Below are 21,168 nucleotides of genomic sequence, written 5' to 3' on the forward strand. Positions count from 1 at the left end.
AGCAGACTGCTGGCTGATAGCAGTAGGTTCTGCACTTCCCTGTGGTGGAATTGCCTTGGCTGCCTTCGCAGCCTCTCTGCTCACTTCCTTCTGTCCTTTCCCACACGATTCCTTCAGTGCTACTTTCCTCTGGTTCCTGGCACAGAAGTCCGTGGCCTCAGCACGGTGTGTGCCCTCTGCAGTAGCTGATTCCTGTCCTGATTGCTTTTCCGAGCCTCTCGAAACATTTGCTGCGTTCCCCGCACCTCCTTATTCATATCTCCAAGTCAGAACGCTGCCTGCACAAAATACTTGGTTTGATGTAGGTGCCGTAAGTCACTGCAGACAGGAGGGTGGTAAGCCTAACCTCTCAAGCTGTAAAAGCTGATTGACAAGTGGTAAGGTCCTTTTGTATTGCGGTTTATCAGAAGGGATTCCAGGAGGGAAAAAGTTAAAAAAGAATTCCTGTGAAATTCAGAATTATATTTGTTGCTTTTTTTAAAAAAAAAGAGCTAATGTTTACTGTAAAGTTCTTTTTTGACTACAGACTGAACAAGGAAGGAAACAAAACATTTGAGTTCTCTCTGTAAGGCTGCTACTTTCTCTGTGCCTTTTTCTTTCCTCTGTTTAACTCCCAATACCCTAGAGACATGGTTTCCTCCCTTAGCAGGGACTGTGACCTTAAAAATAGCCAGCTGCAAAATAAACACAGAAAAAAACAACATTTCAGTTGTTTCAAATACATGGTCAGTAACCCAAACTGCGTCCGTGCTAAAGCTGAAATTCATAATCTTCTGGAGCTGCAACTGGGACTTTTGTTTCTCTGAGAGTTAGCATTCATTATTTTGTGTTCACGCTGCATGCCTGCCTCTTTCTCAAAGGAAATTTGTTAAAACTTAGGATGCCATTTGTAAGTAATTTGTCAATGCTTTTACAGTCTCGCAAAATTTTTAGAGGGGACACTTTCACTGTGGACAAGGGCCAGGCAGGGCACTGAACAACTAAGGAAATGGTGATCCCAGGCTGTTTTCATGGCATTTTCCTGATGGGCTCTTTTTGTGCTGGTAGACATGACAGCTGCCTGTGGCCAGCTGGAAGAGTTAGTGATTTATGGAAGAGAAAGCTTTTTCTCTCACTTTTGCTTCTAGTATTAAGGCTCTGTTCTCTGATTCAGCTGCGTGAAGGAGGAGGGCGGTCCAGCCTGGACCTCCCCTCTGCATTGAAGCCATGGTATGTCCCCATCCATAGGCTGTCTCATTGCCGTGACTGCCACTGCTGCTTTCATGTCCATCTGCAGGTGGACCAGAGTCTGCAGTTTGTATGAAAGTTTTTCCAGGAAAAGGAACCATCAAACAGATTTAATGGGGGTGGGGAACCAAGCCCCAACTTACTACATTAATGGAAGGCTTGTGTCCATATGTTAAAGCAGTTGTTCACAGCTGTACTTACATTTCATTGAGGAGACCTTGGTCATATATAACCATAGGGACCGAAGGACAGGAGAAAGGACATTCAAGTCTGCAAATTAAATCCCCTCTGACAAGCAAATATTGCAGAAGGAGGAGTATTTTCAGAGTCTGGCCAATGCCCTTGTACGCAAAAGTTAGTTAGGTCCTACAAAAACTTCTCAACAGGCAGAAGTGTCTTGTGACCTTGCTTAGGAAGTTGTAAAACTGGTACAGATTTGAGAATAACAGTCCATTGAGTCTTCAAAAATTTTAAACCCTTCTTCTACAACCAGACACCAAGTAGTACCTGCACAGACTGTCACAAAATGCAGGTATTCCCTCTGCTTTTCAAGGGCTGAGTTCATGTTGCAGGGGGGACTTCCCACATGAATATGCCAACTATATCTGTGTGGTGTAGCAAATATTTGGGTACTTGAGTATTTTCCTCTGAATATAGTCTAAAATCCTTCATTCATTTAGAAAAATGTGTTAGTGTTTTGAAGTCTCGGAATAGGGCTATGAAACTTTTTTGATTAACATGGATGGTTTGGCGTTTAGGTGTAGGAGAAAGAGGAACAGCTAGAAAATGAGCAGGGAGAGACAGCAGAAGAACATTCTGTGTACTTTTCCACCTAAGATGCAGCAGAATTTGGGAAGGTTTCATTAATTGGTCGTGTTAGCCTAATCCACAGGGAACTCATTTTGAAATTAAATATACCAAAGGGTTTATGATTTAAAAAGAGGGAAAAAATAAAAGCCTTAAAAATATCTGTGTTTGATCTGTTTGTCACTATGAAAATATTGACAAAAGGCAAAAGAATGGCCTTCATTTAGCTTATTATTGTTGGCTTGCTTTAATGCTTTCTTATTAAGGGCAAACTACCATTAAGATGTGAGATTAACTCTCTCACAGTTGCGAAGAAATAGAAGATGGAAACTTTGAATGTAAAACTCGTGTAAACAACAATTCTAAACTAGATAATCTGTGATTCCCACCCAGAAATATGTAATGTGGTAGATGGAAGCTTTTAAAAGTAAAAAATTTACATGGAATAGTGCGTGAAGTATTTATTCTTCAAAATACCTTTAAAAAGGAGCCTCCTGTGTAAAATCAGAAACATGGCATTAATTACACAGTTCTAAAAGTATTTCAGTAAATAAGTAATGTGGGGGGAAGAGCATAAAAGCTGTATATAACTCTGAGTGTGTTAACTACAGACCCAATTCAAGTGTTACTGGGACGTTAACTTCATTCACTCACAAAATCCTCTAGTTTTGTGGAGTGGTGCTTTTCACTTGAGTCAGCTGATCCTTCGGGAGCCTGTTTTGAAGAACAAGTGCTACTGATGTTTAAATTGGTAATGCAATAGAGAAGTGGCAAGAGACTTCAAACTTGAGTTAACACAGTGCATCAGCTGCAAATCCAGTCATGCTGTGCCACTAATCAAATCATCCTGGTAGTCCAAGCGCTGTTTTTCAGTGTATTCACTGTCACACAAGTAAGAACTAGGTTGAAGCCCTTGCCAGAACCGCATTTTAGCAGAATGTACCCAAACCAGCTTCTGGCTGGCTAGTCTGGGTCCCAGGCACTGTCTGGATGTGTCAGTACAAGAGATAAGCTTCTAAGGCAGATATACCAGTCCCTTGCGAACACCATGATGCTGCTAATACTACCTGTGCTCATTAGTTTGAAGCTCACTTAGCTGGCTGAAAACTCATTAAGGTTGGCAGGAGAGTGATTACCTAGGTCTGGGTTAGTAATGTAATGCTTAATGTTGCAGAGGTGTCAAACCTAAAGTTTAAGCTGTCTGTTGTTGCTTTTACAGAGAGACAGATGCTACTGTTGCCAGCCCAGAATTCCTAAAAGAAATTGCTAATTTGAACTATTTATTCCATTAAATTCCCACTGAATTAGCATTAATAATGAGACTAATTTTATTGTTATCACTGTAGTATCTGAGGAAGCCTGTTGGCCAGAATGTCATATGAACAGGAATGTCTGTTGGGATATTTAATTTCATCTCCCTTGACAATGTGTGATTGTTCTCTTTTGTACATTTTCTGTTAACTGTTAGTGGTCTGGATAACTTTGTGGAATAGGTAGAAATCAATCCAAGCCAGCACAAAGCACACAGAAGTGCCTATCTGAAGAATGCCAACATGCAGGGGGAATTTAGAGAGCTAGAGCTAGCATTTCACTCCAGTGAACCAAGATGTTCACATTCTTCTTCCCAGCATTTCCCACCAGGCCCCGCTTATTTGTACTGACCAATACACTTCCATATCTCTGTAATTAAGAGTAAACCTTAGGATTGCTACTTACGCTACAAGGACCTGATCCTGCAAAGACATACCTCCTTTGAGCCATCTGTGTAGTCTTGTTTGAAGATTGTTTGCTTGGATGTACAGGATCTGCTCTCCCTTGGCAATTCGTCAGCCTTTCATCACTACCTCACATCAGATTTTAACTGATGCCTTGGTCTCAGTAGGTACAGCGCTCTTAGCATTTAAGACTGTATCCTTGCAATACTTGCATTGTTCGTTGTGTTATGCTTACTTTACTGGAATCCAATTAAGAGGCAGAGGTTTTGATCAGTTTGCCGTGGGGACACAGGTGGAAGTAACAGATGTAGGAGGTATCAGTAATAAAGCTTATAATAAGCAGTAAACGTGTACTTGGAGTTGTGGACCAGAAATACCGCTTCCATGCAAAATTCATTCTGTGTGCAGGGTTCTCCTTTCCTTTCGTTGGCTTCTTTTTGTGTTGTATTGATTTGTGTCTTTGGAGTTGTGGGGTGGATTTCTTTGTCTCAGGAACCTGCGGTACTTAAAATATAGGGGGACATTGCTTTATTAAAACAATTCTTTTAGTTGTCACGGCAACTGGTCTTACATAAATGATGAAGAGAAGCGGAATGTATATAAAGAGATACATTAGGTCATAATGGTAAATCCAGTACTTTTTAACCTAACAAGAAAGCACTCTGGGGTTTGTTGTTGCTCTAGCTCATTTTATTCCAGATGATTTTTACAACTTAAGTATTATTGAGGTTCACAATCCAAAACCACAGCACTTGCATGCTCACAGCTGTATCAATTTGACGCTCTCTTGTCTGTGTAACTATTCACTCCTCCATTAGGAAATAGGTTTGTAAAAACAGACACAGAACTATACGATAAAAAGCCAGATGTGATACTTTGTGATTCTCTGCAAAATATTTTCCTGCTTTTCTTTTCCAATACTTCACCCAGATAGACTGAAACTACAACATTAGGGAGAATGCTGCAGTGACCCTGAGGTGATCTGATTAACCATTTAATACAAATGGTTAATTTTCTTACAGCTTTACTGTGTTAAAGGATAATTTCCTGTGTTAAAGGAGACTTGGGGAGGGCACGGGTTATTATTCTAGGATCAGCATATGTAATTTCCAGCATTTACAAGTGGTTAAGGAATAGCTCACCAAAGACATGGAACCACAAAGAACAAAACTGTGCTTGCAAAATTTAAGATTTTTTTCCTCTTTCTCTAGTGATTTAACATTAGAATCAAAATTAAACAACAGTAATATTTTTTACTGCTCAGAAAGTTTACTACACTTAAGAAAAAAGCACATCAAAGAAATGTGCCATAATTAACATGCTTAGTCTTTTTATCTGTTACCTGATTTCCAGTATGATTTCTAAACTAAATTTTTGTCAGTTGTTTTTTAATCATTACTCTTGTCTGTCATCATCTTGCTTTTCCTTTCCTATTTTATCTTTCTCTTTTTTCTGCTTGCAGTCCTTTACTCTTCTTTTGTTACCTGCATGCCTGCATTAATTTTTACTTTTTCCATTACAACTGTATGCGCTGCTAGATTCTGTTTTCAGTGCTATTAAGAAAAGCCCTTCCAATATATAAAATACTATGTATTCCCTACATGATACAATTATTCCTATTCTAACATACAGCAAACCAAAGCTGATCAGTTTTATGCCTGTAGACCACTGCTGCCCATGCAAATGGTATTATTCCACATTGGTTTCCCTCTCTTGCTTACAAGCTGCTCTTTATTGTGACCAGAAGACTGAGGATGCTTAAAATATTCTGCATCAGCTAGCTAACAGACACCAAATAGCACAGGGATTCACACTGTTGTGAACTAATATAATACCCCTCAAGGAATTGAATCCAAGCCATTTGTTTCATCAGCCTTTAAAGCTTGCAGTTGCAGAGGAGATGACATGAAAAGTGCTATTTGAAGAAAAATACTGCTTCAAACCTTAAACCCATGTGGTTGTTTGGTCTTCTTAATTCCAGTTCTCCAAATTAAGGGCTAGAACCAACTTCTCTTTCATTCCCTCCTGATCATTGAAAGTAAGCCTTGGTATCTTTGGTGATTTTAGAAAAGGGGCTGTGATGCAGCCTGTGGGGATGGCACCATGTAACTGGTAGAAATCAGTGTGAGTAGTTGTAAGAACAGCAGTGGGCAGCCAGGTTAAGAGGGAATCTGCAGTCCACCCAGCAGTACCTCACTTAGGTAAGTCAAAAGTGTAATGCAACTGTGCCTCTACTGTACCTCCGTGGTGTTTTTATTGAAATTGAAGTTAACAGAGTGTGCAGACTTTTGCTTTTTCAAATGTCATCAGGTGAAACTCAGTATATTCCTCCCAGGAGCTCACACAGACATTTTTTTCTTAATCTTTGTTTTGCTATGTTTAAGTTTGCAGCTGCTGGATTCTGCTGTAAGTTTGAAGTTCAAAGACACCCAGTGACTCTTTGTGAAATATCACAGAAACCACCGAACTTCACCTGGCTTTGCAAGGAAATCTTGTCAAACCACCAGTTTTCCACACTTTCAGTGTGAAACCCTGTGTCAGCTCAGAGCTTTTTTCTCCCAGCTCAGATTGGAGTTAGCTTAACTCAAGGATCACAACCCTTAGGGAACCTCTTCATCAACTTTGGCCTCTCTTCATGTTTCTAACAAAAGTCAGAATTCTTTCCATGATTTGGGGGGTTTGTAACAAAAGCAAAGGGCAACTGTAATGAACGATGCTTTTAAATCAGTGGCTTTAGAGATGTGTTGTAACCTTTGAACATAGCATCTGTGTAGTAAGCTTGGCAGTCATCTGGATTTTGGCAGGTTTGTTCAAGTTTTGAAAGAGCTGCCCCACCTGTTGTCACAGCAGTGTGGCAGATTGCTAGCCCCACCGCAAAGATACGGGACGCTGCAAAATGTGTCTCGGAGAAATAACATCTCCCATAAAACACAAGGCTATATTGTATTGTAGGAGACAGCCTTCATGTGAGTGCTGGAGGGAGTTGGTTAGCAGCTGGACTCTTCAGACGTGGCTCTTTCAGGGCTTGCTGTAGTACAGTCTGGACTCGAACCTCCACCATATGTTAACAGCATTGCACATGTGCCTGCCCCGGGCAGCTCTGTCTCTGCTGAGGGTACAAGCTGTGGTAATAATTCTCCTCCTGTCCTTTTATATATACTACAGGTCTAGGTGGCCCAAACAAACCACCTTTCTTTTGCTTGCAGTCTCTCTTAGGGGCTTGTAAGGGAAGGGTCAGTGTGTAGCTTAGACATTTCTCACATGTAAAATCACAGAGAGATACAGTGTTACTGGCAAATGTGTCAGTTGTATATAAACAGCAGGGTAAATTCTTCCCTTTTCTGAGAACATTTTACCCTGCTCTCTTTGGGGCCTCCAAGTAGTTTTCTTTCAAGGCAGTCACGCACGCCAGCTTTCTTCCATTTACTACCAAGAGACAAAAGTTTCAAAATAAGCTTCTGCAAGCTGTTTTTGCGTGTAGCTGGTTCACTGTACCACCTGTACTCTGGGAAGAGTTACCTGACTTTGGCTGTTGGGGGCCAGCTATTTCTTCCCATTGAGTTGCCTTTTTCATGACATGGTTCATTGAATATCAAGTAGCAGCATCACAGAGTGCAAGCCTTCCTAAGAAAAGAGGGAAGAGAGATGCATTGCTTTAGTCTCTTCTAATGTCAGTGCAGTTGTAAAATACCTGTGTTTTCAGCATGCCTATGTAATATTCCTTACCTGTTTTGTTGGTTTAAGTTCTGTATTGCAAGTCCCTCAAAATGATAGCTGGGTTAAAATCAACAATGATTACTTTTTTCATTATAAAATTACAGGGTGGTTTTTTTCAAACCTATATCCCTCTCTTTTAAAATATAACGTTAGCCTGTCTGCTTTGCTCATTTAGTATCATTTAAAAATGTAAGCAAAATCTGTTCAGCCATTTCTTATTTATAGGAGTGTGACAAAACCATAGGGTTTTTGTGTAAAAGTAATTGTAGGTTTTGTTTTGGTTTTGGGGTTTTTTTGTGGGGTTTTTGTTGTTTGTTTTGTTGTTGTTGTTTCCTCAGGGAACAGTATAAAAATGTCTGAATCTCCAAAACCTGAAATTTGGCAGGTATCTAAATCTTTAATGACCTGCATGTGTTTTGCAGTTTTTCCTAAAGATTTGCATATTTGCTTCTTAGGATATGTCAGTTGCTAATACTTCTACGAGCAGCCTGGGTGGGCACACAATTAGAAAAAAAGGAACATGCTTATTCATTCTTGGGGCTTTTTGCTTTTATCAGCTATGGTATTACTTTGTTCTGCTTTTGCTGTCCCTAGCTTATTACACATTAGAGAGTTAAATTTGAATGAAAAGTTATCTGCAGAGATGGATGTAGGCTCCATTCTTTAAATGTTCGTCTGGTGATTTTCTTGCAAGTGCTTTAAAAGCTGTGCTGAAGACTGTAAAGTTCCTGGAGCTGTAATAGAAAACATTAGTGTCTGGACTTTCAAGGGAAGAATGTGGTTAAGATTATAGTGACTGAGTCACTGTCAATGGGTGGTCTTGAGTCCATATGGCACACAGTAGACAGGGGCACAGAAGACTCTTTGCTCAGATAGGTGACGAGCTGTACTTGCTGAAGTGAAAGTCTTTGAAAAGGGCTGCCCTAGACTGTATTTTGCCTGCACAAGGTTAAAATACTGTCAGGTTGCTTCTCAGTGCGGCTTTGTTTTAACTTTGCTACAAAATAAGATAAAGCGTTTGCTTAAAAGCTTGGTCGTCGTAGTGCTACATGCTCCTTTTGGCTCCTCAGATTGCTTCTTTTCATTCAGTGCATTTTCATTGTTCTGTTAGGCTTTTAATGAGACAGTTACAAAATGTCTGCCTCGCTCTGACCGCCATTTTGTAGCCTGATTGTTGGATAATGAAGACTGTGAGAAATAGAAAATAAACAGCGTGGCATGGAGGAGATTTCAAAAGGAGTACAAAATCTGCATGTTTTATTTAGACGCTTAATTGTTGCCGACTGGCTGCATTTAAACAAGCGACTTTACAGTGTCTGGAAGAAAACCAGCTCCCGAATTTGAGGAGCTGACCTTGGGTAGATGCCATCAACTGTTCTTTTCTATTGGCACGAACGTGCTGCTGGCAGGGTCTCCCTGTAGCTGCAGTCACTCACCCAGCTCTGAATCAGAACCTGCTTATACTGTACTGGGCCACCAAATTACACCAGTTATTCCGAATATTATTTTGCAGCCCCTTTGATAAACCAAGATTTGATCTAGAATATATAGGATATTTAAAAAGAAGAACCTTCAAACTAGCAGTGATTAAGCTTCTCCCATAGAGCAGCACATTATGTTGTTCAGAAAAAAAAGAGGGGGAGGCTACAAGTTTGCTGAAAGCAAACTGAAAATGCACGACGGGAATTAAAAGGACACAATGGAGTTGTTACTGTAGTCCTATGGATAGAGTACTTACTGTGTGAGGAGTGAAGTTAGTGGCATTTACTTGGTTCCTGTACGAAAAACTGTTGTGTGTGTGTATTGTGGGCAAGGGGGGGATGGGGAAGGGCGCTTTACATTCACAGTAGGGTACAGCTTCAAAGCTGTTTAAAATTCTGCCATATCTTAATGATAATAGTTAATCCCAGTATCAGAACAGTATTTCTATTTTTAAAATGCAATCAATCAATCATTTTAATACATTGCACCCTTAGTGCCAAACACCTCAGAAAACGGTGTGTATGGCAGTAAAAATAAAGCATCTGAAACTCCTTCTGTAGAGTCATTCTTCCTTTCTTTCTCACCCATACACGTACAGTAAAATCTCAAAGCTGCAAGAAAAATGGGGAATCGCGTAACAGGGAGTAAATCCTCCAAACAAGACTGATTGACAGGTAGGGATTGCTGTCATGGACTGAGCAAGGAGGGACAGAGAAATTACCCCACCTGCCTACAGTTCTCACTAGAAATACAGCGTGTGCTTTTTTGTTCTTGGGTTTTGTTGGGGTTTGGGTTTGGCTTTTGAGGTGGGAATTGTATACAGATGCTAGACTTTCTTTTAAGAGGATTACACTGAAAATTGCTTCTTTCTGTGTTCTTCTCAGGACAGCTTCCTACATCCACCATGCTCTTTCAGGTAGTTGTTCATATAGGAGTAATAGAGGTTGTAGGTAATTCGAGTTCAGTTTCTGCCTGTGCCTCAGTGATTCATACAAAAGCACATAAGTGTCTTGTACGTGTGTTCTTCACCTACGAAAATAAGTGTTAATGCTTCCTTATTAGTGCTTATAAATTACTTTGAAGTTCATCCAATGTGCTGCAAATATACCTATCACTGTTTTTAGTGATAAAAATGACAACTATGTGACTAAGTCATGTTAACAGTATATTAACTGGGAGGGTTTGTCACACAGTGTGAATATAAAAGTATCAGCATCATATCCCAGTGAATAACCGACTGCAGTGAAAGCATACCTCTATAAGTATATTACCTGTATTTTCACTTCCACATGGATTTACTCATGAGTAAGCTTTTTCTTGAGTCACTCATTTTCTGAGACTGACCCTCAACCAGTATTGATCAAAGACTTTGCTTTTATTAAAGAATCAGCAAGAAAGAGTGATGTTTCAGTTGTCAAACTGGCAGGACCATTACATTAGACTAAAAATGTCCAAAGTCATCTCATGTGAATTATGAATTAATTTCACACATTCTTGTTGGCCCATCAGTAAATAAAGGTGGAAGTTCTGAAAGAGATTTGCAATTTCAGTTGAACAGTAGTCTCCACAAATAGGTACTTAAGTAGCAAAAGATACTTGAACGCAAAGGAAGCTTAGCTGAGGTGAAACTGGAGACAAAGGCACAGGTGATCTGGACTCAGATCGTAGGTTACGAGATAAGACATTGAGATTTCCAGTCAATTCTCTAAAGGTGTAACTAGGAGTTAATAAGGTTTGCTTTCCTCTTATAGAAGAGCAGTTTTTACTCAGTGTCTGAAATCTAGGTTTCTTGGGGGATTAATAATTGTTTTTCCATTAATTCAAAATAACCACCTTGGAACTACCAAGCAGCTGATGATAGTACTTCCTAGCCTTATGCATTCATAACTGTAATAGCATATTTTTGTGATTTTTACCTAGAAATACATCCTTCCTAGGGACAGCTGCCTCAGCAAGCAGAATACAAACATATCCCAAGATTTCTTTAAAACGTTTACTGCTTTGATAAGCCGTACCTTAGGCAATACCTCAAAGATTTTTTTTTAAAGTAGCAATAACAAGGGCTTATGTTTTGTGTTTGACTGGTCCGCTAGGTCCCTTCCCATTACATGTTTCATTTTAATAGGCAGCAAGCATGTTCCGCTGCTTCCTTGAGATGTGTCTGCATTGCTGACATCTGGAAAGCAGCCACACAGTGTTCCACACATAGTTTTTGGAAACACCATTTGCTGGTGGAACGATCCAGAGCAGACACCTCTTTTGGCAGAACTTTATTGCCATCTATTTTTACTTGAACTCTTGTACATGGGATTACTGTGTGTGAGCCACAAGATTGTGGCTTGTAGACAGATGCTCCAAGAGGAAAGGAAGACTTCCCTGTGTGGTAGTGAAAGTGCTTGGTGGTGAGTTACCTGCACCTACCTTCTGTAATCTGCCTCTGTCCTATTAGTGTAATGTCACAAACTGTATTCAGAGCTGACAAACTGAAAGTGGGACTTGCACTGTCCTTTCTTTTATCCTCAGAGCACATGGGAGCATATAATGAACTTTACAGGACAATGCTGGCCAAAATACTCCTGTTCTAAAATAGCAGACATGAAGTACTCCACCAGCAGAGCACACGTATTGATAATGCATCCTACAACTGAATAGATTAAAAGCTCTCTTCTGGGATCCCTCAGCTGAGGTCTTCAACTTTCCAGTAACTGTAAAAAGGGCTGTTGACTGTTGTTCTGCTCAAAGATGGGGTAAGGCCTAGCCCAGGGGTCCTCAAACTTTTTAACCAGGGGGCCGGCGCGCGGATGAAGTGGCAGGCAGTCATCTGCGGCTGCTGGGTTTCCCCCCCAACCCCCGGCGGGGGGTGGGGGGTGGGGGTGGGTTCTGTAAATACCGGGGGCTGGACTGAGGACCCTGGGGGCTCGTATCCAGCCTGCGGGCTGTAGTATGAGGACCCCTGGCCTAGAGTTTCCCTAAATGCTAGGGCAGTAGAGAGGATAAAAAACTAGATTCCCTGCAAAATTCTGCAGTCTGTTTCTGTATGAAATGGCCTTTCTCTGTGGTTTGCAGAAGCAGCTTGCTTTTTAGTGATGTTGATACTCATACTTTTGTTACTTCTTGCACATGTATGCGTCAGATAAATTTATAAGTACATATGTTTTTAGTTCATCATACTTAAATGCCTATGGCGTAAATGACTTAATAGGCTTCTTCATAGGGTATGTTGATAGTGTATATTTTGGAATTCACCCTACAGTTGCATGCGTTGCTTGTTTGAATCCAGAGGACGGACTATAATGGTGGAGTGTATCAGGCGTCTGATTCCTGAGTCTTTTCTGAAAAGGAAATGTTGGCTATAGGAAGGATATGACACTCAAAAACTGAGGTTGCCTTTGAATATTTGTGGTGCAAAATATATCATGTATTTACCACACAATTGGTTTAAGCTCCAAAACACATCTCCATAAAAAAAATCTCATTTTCTTTCATGAAGATATTAAGGCTTATTTTAAAACTATTCTTTTCTTTTTTAAATAAGACCTTTCTCCTCTGAATGTAGACTCCCAAGTTTTTGCAAGCAAGTAAGTTTGCACAGTGCTTGGACACTCAAAAGGACTTCACAGATCAGCAGTGGCTGGGAATGTAAGCTAGTGCCAGGTGAATGGCCAGCTTTCATTCCTCTCCCATAGTTAGTGTCAAAGGGTCAAAAATGATCAGATCAGGTTTTTGCACAAAAATGTGAAAATTGCAGTGGCCATGTTTCTAGAAGCAAAAAGGCTTGCTAACATTCAGTATCAGCTGTGTTAGGCTTCTTGCGGTGATGACTTTTTACTTGGCTATTTTTTGTCTGATTATTGCTTCTTGACCTTACTTTACTGAAGTCATTCATTTAAAAGATCTCAGGGAGAAGACTTCAAACAAATGCCAGTATTTAAAGGTCATTAACATTGTTTCCCTTTGATATTACACACCTGTTTTCATGTAGCAAGAAGCTTTTTTTGCTTCTACTATATCAGGCCCCAGTATGATAACATGTAGCTTGAGTAGATACACTTAAGGTCTAGTCTGGTATCTAGTCTTCCTATCTATATTGATTATTTTTGGATAACAGACCATTCTGAGCACTTGTGTTGTTAGAGAAGATACAAATTAATTACTTGTGTATTCTCATATGCCTTATTAAAAAAATCCCATGTATTATATTCCCATCTTATTCTAGATACTGCAAAATAATTTACTTAATTTATCATTTATCATGCAGTGTGGATAGTTGAAGTCATGACAGCCTTATTCATCCTTTCTACTTTAACACTTCATAATAGGTTATGTGTATATTAGAAAGATCATAGTTTTTCTTATATGAATTACCAAGTAGGTGAGTTTTATAATTGTTATTTAGAGCTTAGATGATTCATTATTGATAGAAAGTTGCGTTCCTTTCTTAAATGAATGGGCTGTTTATTTGGAACGTTCAGTGATACAGTTGTCTTTCCGATGACTATGATTTGGCCTCTTTTTTTAGCAGCTAAGGATCATTCTAGCAAACAATTGGTAATCCATCACCAAACTCTGCAGATTCCTGATTTTCTACCAGCCCAACCTTTTGTATCAACAGTACCAGCTGTCTTTGGATAAGGCAGATTAGCATGCTGCAAAAGACTGAAGACCTAAATGTCATTAAGAATTCAGCAAGTCTGAGAGACTTTTGTGGTGAATCTTCGCATTTCTCAGTTCTCATTCACGTGAAAATTTTCTGTGAAAGTTTGTTTACAGTTGTAATTAAAGTATTATACATTCAAAATGTCTCTTAGTGGACAGGCTCAGTCTGCCTTCACTGAAATATGAAAAGCCATATAGTCCAACTGACAACAGTGCACTTTCACTATACAGGATCTAGATTAGAGTACATTGATGCTCATGTTCTTAGAGGAAAAATTACTCCACTGTAGACTGGTTATGTCTCAGTTTATCATCTGCATTTTATTTAAGAGTGTGTGGCTTTTTTGTTTGATTTTGTAAATGTGCTTTCTATGCACTCTTGATACAGTAAGACATGGAAATTAGGAAACCTGTATATTAACATTTCCACAGCATCGTAAAAGATTGCGAAAAATGTGTGTTTGCCAACATAACTAGTATCCAAAAGATGAGGCAGGTACAATATCTAGGCAAGGAAATATTTAAATGTTAGTGGGGAAAGTTAAGCTTTTAGATTTCTTAGGTGTTGTGTGTTTAAATATTTGACTTTGATGTTATATAAATTCTGGAAATTTTTTTTGTTTGTTTTTTTCTCCTTGGTTGCTTATGTATTTTACAGGCTCTGATCTTCTGGCCACAATAGAGCAGACAGAATTACTTGATGTTGAGAACCTTGTTAATTTTATGGTCCATTTTCACATGCAGAACAGCTTTTATTTCCCTTCTCACTCTTTATTCTTGATTCAATTGTTAGTAAAGTTTACTGAGTAAAAACACTGGATGTATTATGGGAAGAAATCTAATCAATGCAGCACCAAGGGACAGTCCTTCAGAGTCCTCTCTAGTGGCTGTGAGCCAGACTAGAGGTTACTACGAGGTTACTCTGTCTGACTTTAACCAAAATACCCATCTACTTCTGAAAAGGCTACCGGCAGCCTTGTACGTGTGTAACAGAAGCCTCATTAATATAAGCTCCCAATATATATACACCTGTTATACTAGCCCCCAGCACAGAGCCTGTGTTTCCTATTTTAAACACTTTGCATGTCTGTCTACATTCCCTTCTGTCTGCAGTTGCTATAGTGTGGTACTGCAGAACAACTCATATGCAGTACCTCCAGGGAATGTAGAAGGCTAAATAAAGTTGTGGCAGATGTCAGCGGACTTTGCCAAACGCTATTTTTCAAATTAGATAGTTTGTAAGATTCACTGGCTAATCCAGACTTTGTGATACAGAAGTAACCTCATTAGCAAAGTCATTAAGTATACATTTCTTTAATGCTGGCTCCTTTTTCAGGTATTGATGCAGAGAACTGCATTGACATATGTATGGGAAATCTTTATTTGACTGGAAATCTTCATTTATACTTTTTTATAAAACTCTGCTCCTCACCTTCCTCCCAAACACCAGCTCTACTGTTTGTATATAGAGTTTAAGTCCTCTTAGAATTGAATAATTCAAAAGATACAGCACTTCCTTAGGGCTTTTACCTGTTTTGGCTCTGAGTTCTAATAAATCATTTGACAGCAGAATTACTTGAAGATAAACTTTTCCCCTTTTGTGAAATATTTGTTCAGCACATTCCAGAATATGGGTTTACCTCAAAAGTTACATATCTTGTTCATTAAAGATATAAAAAGGATCAAAAGCAGTACCAGGTGCAACTGCTGATTCAGCACAGGAGCAAAAGTGCACTTTCAGGCTACCTACCTTGGTTTGCCTGACCAATTCATTGGGAATCCTCCGTGTCAGTACTTCTTCTAGGTCCTTGCCATATTTTGCTTAAAATAGCAGTACGTTTGTTTCACATAGCTCACAAGGAAAGTATATTGTTCCCCCAGGCAGGTCCAAAGATGCTGTAAAGCGGTGATGTTCTGAGGTTCTCACCCAGAAGCCCGCAACACACTCTTAGCTGCACACAGTTCGGTCCCAGGGGACACAACCTTCTGGTAGTTGTGTGGCTCCTGTTATATCATGAGTGGAGTGAAATTTCTGTGAGGAGGCACATCTGCTATTGCATTCACAGTTTTCGTAATTGTTTTCACAATGCACAGTTGATAATGTCTGTGGGGTTTTTTTGTTTCCAAAGCTTTTTCCATGGGAATTGTCAGTAAAGTATGAAGCACTAGATATTGATGGCTAACAGTAGCCAGAAGTTCTACTGTGAAATGTGCTGCAGTGAATCAGAGAAATGCTGGGGAACTAAAAATTAGATATACTTCAGTTTCAGCACTTCTCCATCTGCAGTGATGTTCTTCCTGCTCGTACTGTGGCACAGCATTTACTGATTGTGAATTACAGCCTGAGAAGTATGTGGCAATATCAATATGCACGTGTATGAAACAAAACCTTGAGAAACACAGTCCCCTCAGTTAAAAATCATAAGAACTTATAGAATTAACATTCTGGACCAGGCCAGGGGTCTGTCCCACCTACTGTCTTATTTCCAGCAGTGATTAGTAGACTGTAGTTATGAAAAAAAGTACAAGTGGTACATATACGGAATAAATAGGCAGAAGTGCTGTGGGTGTTCATGTTAGTCACACTGTGTGGAAAATCACCCTGGGCTATAGTTGCCATAGGCCAGAGCATTCTTATGCTAAACCCTGCAATTTGTATGATTGGATTCACAGTAACATATTTTAGCATACAGGCCTGCACAGTGCATCTTGTCAAACACCAGGTAAGACAGGGGTTAAGTCCACACATTCCAGCCGTTTGCAAATGAGCTAATTGTATGAGCATTCATCTGCAATGACAGTGAATACAAGATTGTTCAAATACAATCAGTAACTAGCTTGCTCTTAATAATTTTTAGTAACCTGCTTCTTTACATAATGGCTTTGATTTGCCTTGATTGTTTCCATATTGCTTCAGCATAAACCCCATTCTTTTAGTCTTTGCAGGTGTTTTGAGGACTCTGAGAAGCAATTTTCTGTTGTTGGTTGAAGTGGCATCACGTCACAAAAATTTGCATTTTGTATAGAAGTGTTTTAGTGAAGTTGCACAGTCAGGCTGTGGAGCTTATGAGCATAGGAAATAGCTGTGGTTATCACACCTAGGATGTCTTTTGGCAAATACAAAATAATTTAAAAAAATAGTCATAAGCAACACTTTCCTAAAATGGGATTAGTGGTGCCACTTCATGGAGCTCCTACTTAAGCCTTATCCATTGAGTTTTAGTAGGGTTTACCTCTGAAATGTCAGTCATGTATCTGCATTTGAACACAAATGCTATTTTATGCTTCTCATATGTTCTTTTACTTCCACCAAGATTATCTTGGAAGAGATTAAGCAGAAATGAGTTACAGTTTTCCAAGATTTATTTAGGAGATACTTCTTTTCTTGAAAGTTCAATAAAGTTCCATAAAGTAAAAAGCAGTATCAGGCCCAGCAAGCTAACACTGAGGCACTGGATTGTTCCAGGACCATTTAGAATTCAAACCAGTTTTTATTAAATTGGATTCCTATTTCAAGATAGCAAGTATTAATTAACCATTTTAAAGGAATAACTCTAGCCTGGTCATGATGGTAGAGGTGATATCTCCGTGATGGCCAGCATAGACCTGTACTTCAGTTGTGGTTAGGTTGCTTTTTAACAGTATGTTTCAGTGAACAAATGCTTTGGTCCATGTGAAACAGAAATGAGCATTTGATTCTTCTACATGAGTGTTATTAGTTGGGCAAGTTAAGGAATTTTTTTTAGTATTCTTAATAGCAGTTAGCTGGAGCAAGACTTTCTGTGGGAAGACAGTCAGCAAGGAAGTGACTCTGAAAGTTTTGTATGATATATTAGATTATTGAAATTTAATTTCTATGAGCTATGTTAGTATTGTATGTTTCTGAAAGGAAACATTTCCCTAAAGAGATCCACTCAGAGCAGGTGCTTTTAATTCTTTGTAGGAATTTGGCTGCTAGTTTCAGATCTCAGATTTTCCAATTAATAAAAGCAAATACTTTCAGCCCATGAAGCAGGTGGCATACACCTGGGATCTTTGAATATCAGAGGAAAAAAATGTTAAAACCCTGAAGAAAGATTAGTCAGCAGTCTGAACAGTACAGGGAGGAGGAGGAGGGGAAGAGAACCTGTAAAAATTGTGAAAATTGGAAAAATAGTCTAGTTAAGGCCCACTGTAAATTACAGCTCACTAATCTTTCACTGCATGGAGGAAGTAACTCATGTAGAAGTGGGGCAATGGAGTTCCACTTTCTGAAAGTCAGCTAAGAGGTAATGTAGATTCAAACCTACTGCTCTTGGTGGTGAGTCTTCAAAACAGAACACTTGCATGATATTGTCAAGTGGTCAAAAAAAACCCCAATAATGGAGTTCCAGTCAGTCAAGTTTTGGGTTTTTTTAATCAATTAGAAGAATAATTTGTCCTTTCTTTCCATAAAGTAAGCAACTTGCATTGCTATGCAGTGAACTGTGGTGTTTCCATTTTAGTGGATATTACGTGTCAGTTATACAATGTTTGGTATTTTGCACTGCACTACTGTCATTATGTGTAAGAATTACATTTAAAAATCAAGAGTTCAAATAACAATCCTGTTGTATTAAAACCTGCCATGGTAAAAGAGTAGCTTATCCCATTGGCCTTCAAAAATACATATTCAGGTTAAGCTAAAACAGGTACATTGATGTCCACGGTCAGCCATTAATCCTTGAGGTTATCTTTTAGCACCCTTTTTTGGTGCTAAACACTTAAACACATCTTTAATTTGAATTCCATATTTAAGTCCTTGAAGCCCTTGAAGCATAGGCATAGTTCATTTCAGAAAACACAAGTTTAATATGGTGTTTCTTCTTGTACATTCTCATGTTTCAACACAAATCTATATGGCAACTGCTGCTCTTCTGTGATAAATCCAGGAGTGAGGGTTTTCTTATTAACTCACTGGAGAAGGAATTTAAGACCCAGTCATGAAACACTGACATGACTGAGTAAATTTCTTAATGTCTAAACATCTGCAGGATTGTAGCCTACTGTAATAATGGAATAGTCTGAAAACCATGTCTATAAAATCTCAATATGGCACTGTATCAACACATACTCTTTATACAGTTTTAAGGCGGTCAAGTCTGAAGAGTTTCTTTATCTGTAGCATTTCTATCCCATCTTGTGTCTGGACTTTTTTCTGCCTGTGGGTTCCCATTGGCCCCATGTCTGACTGAGGCTAAAGATTATTTTCCCGTACATTTTTGTACAGTACCTATATTCTGTTTTAAAGGAAAATATACACACGCATTTTTCTTCTTTATTAATAAACTGAGTGACAATTTAAAATAAATTCTTTCAGCTGTTCAGAATGGTACACAGATGTACTGGCACATTTCAGAGCAAGTTAAATAGAGAGCAAAGTATTATGTCACTAAAGGAGCAGAAGAAGAGGAGCTGGTCTCTGACACTAAAGCAAAATAAAGCAGTGCTAAGAAGGTGGCTTTGAGAAAAATAAGCCAGACTATTATAGTACTTAGGTGAACTATGGAAACAGGAACATAAGAGAAAAATCTTGCTGAAGGAAAAATGATAGAAAAGTATAAAGATATACTGTGGGGTAAAAGAGCAATACTGAAACACGTGGCGGGGAGGGGAAAGAAAAACAGTTTGGTTCCTAAAGCAAAAAAGGGGAAGGAAAAAAACAAAGCTTATAAAACCATAATATTAACATGATTGCTATCTTCACAGAAAGAGAAGATTGGAATGAGTAGTGAATAGGCATTGGTATGAAGACCTGTCTGATATCCAAGCATGGGAATACCAATCTGAAGTCTTGCTCTTCTTGTAGATTGTGTGGGGAACTCTGGTGCCTAACTGTATTTCACTCTCACAGTGGGTAACCCAAACCTCATCTTTAGGATGCTTAAATCTTTACAAGACTTTGCTCTTAGACTTGGCAGTGAAGAGAATATTCACTTGCATGTAGATGTTAATTTAAGTGCATGTGTAGGTGATTGTTATTCCTAAGCTGCTGCTATGCAGAGGGAAGAAGGGAGAGGCTCCTAAGGGGTTGGTTCAGTGTACCTGTGTTAGATATGTCCCACAGGTTTGTCTCTGAAGGACCCTGTATCTGCTGACACTATATATAATTCTGTCATCTTAACTTAGACAGTTAAAGTGAGCTGTGTCCTCTCTCTGTCTCTTTATCTTCCTGTTCTGTTAATGAAGGCAATAATTTTTCTACTGTGAGGTTGTGAGAAAGTATTCAAAGTCTTGAAGCAGTTGCTTATTATGGTGGTCACAGATGGAGAAATGCCAAAATGGGAGACGTCTTTCATTGGAGAAAGACAACATTTCAAGGAGATTTGACGGGCTGTTGCCTATATACAAATTTTAAGGATCTTGTGGAGAAGAGTAACCTCTCTTCAAAAAACAGCAGCAGCATTAGCTGAAGAAAACTAGAAACGTTAAGAAGTGAATAGATTTAGCATGTGGTCTGATGAATAGGCAGAGAACAGTCATAGGATCACTTCTTTGGGATGACCCAGAATAATATATCTAGAGTGTTGTTTCATGTTCCCCATAGTTCTATCACTATCACAATATAAGAAAACAAAAAATGTTATTTCACCATAATGGATATATTTTTATATGTAATCAGTGGTTTCTGTATTTCACTGTGATTACAAAGCATATGCAAAGGTATTACCGACACAAATGCATTATCAAAACATGTTAGTATCACTGGCTACTGAGACTAAACTGCTGAAAGCTGTATTTTAATAATAATGTATACTTGATGTATTGATGTCCATGCTTGATTGATTAGTCTGAGCACAGTTAAACTTTCTGCTACCAATTGCTATAGTAATTTTAAAGGACTGAAAACAAAATTGATATTCAGGAGTAAAGGCTGAAATACTTGTATCTGGTAACTTTTCTTAAAAATTTCCTGGTTGTGGAAGTAGAGGAGACTTTTTTACTTGAAGCGTTCAAGGTTTATGGCAGCTAAATTGAGTAGTCTCAGAAACCTTGTCATAGTGCTTCCCTGAGGGTAAAGTCATCCCTCTAAAAGTTCCATTCATGCCCCACTTACCCTGAATTAAGGCTTTCAAAGTAAGTTTGAAGTGGGACACTGGTCTTCTACAGAAGCACATTCCGCACCTGCAGAAAAGACTTTGGAAGGCCTACCTTTATTGTCTGTGTGTCTGTCACTTTTTTTCCCCTCATAATGATAACATACATTTTACTCTTTTTTCCTTTTTCTTCTTTTCTGAAACAGAAAGAATGATTTACTGGGGAACCAAGTTAGAAGATGACAGAAGTGAAGATTGGTCATCTATGAGGAGAAATGACAAGGTATGCATAGCAATCACACTGGAGATACATTTCTTGCTGTTGCTTAGGTCTTTGTGGTAGATTACTTCTGGCAATGAAGTTTAAAAATAGTCCTGAGAAACCTTGAAAAAGATGTTTCGAAAAGGACTTTTTTCTTTTGTTTGATTGCCAGAGTAAGCAAAGTAAGTACTTATTTCTTTATAAATATCTTTAAGATACATCTTTAAACTCATTACTCTGCTGAATT

The 21,168-nt window shown here is 38.9% G+C and overlaps 1 long non-coding RNA gene across 1 annotated transcript in view; it reads left to right on the plus strand.

The window, feature by feature from the left end:
* The window catches only part of LOC130150818 (uncharacterized), an 82,224-nt gene extending 61,280 nt beyond the window's left edge, over positions 1–20,944 (plus strand). Inside the window, exon 6 of the long non-coding RNA XR_008822395.1 lies at positions 20,866–20,944. This is a non-coding gene — a long non-coding RNA (uncharacterized LOC130150818). The remainder of the gene's footprint in view (positions 1–20,865) is intronic.
* Positions 20,945–21,168: the final 224 nt, after the last annotated feature.

This window comes from Falco biarmicus, chromosome 5, assembly GCF_023638135.1.
Source record: "Falco biarmicus isolate bFalBia1 chromosome 5, bFalBia1.pri, whole genome shotgun sequence".
Taxonomy (NCBI): domain Eukaryota; kingdom Metazoa; phylum Chordata; class Aves; order Falconiformes; family Falconidae; genus Falco; species Falco biarmicus.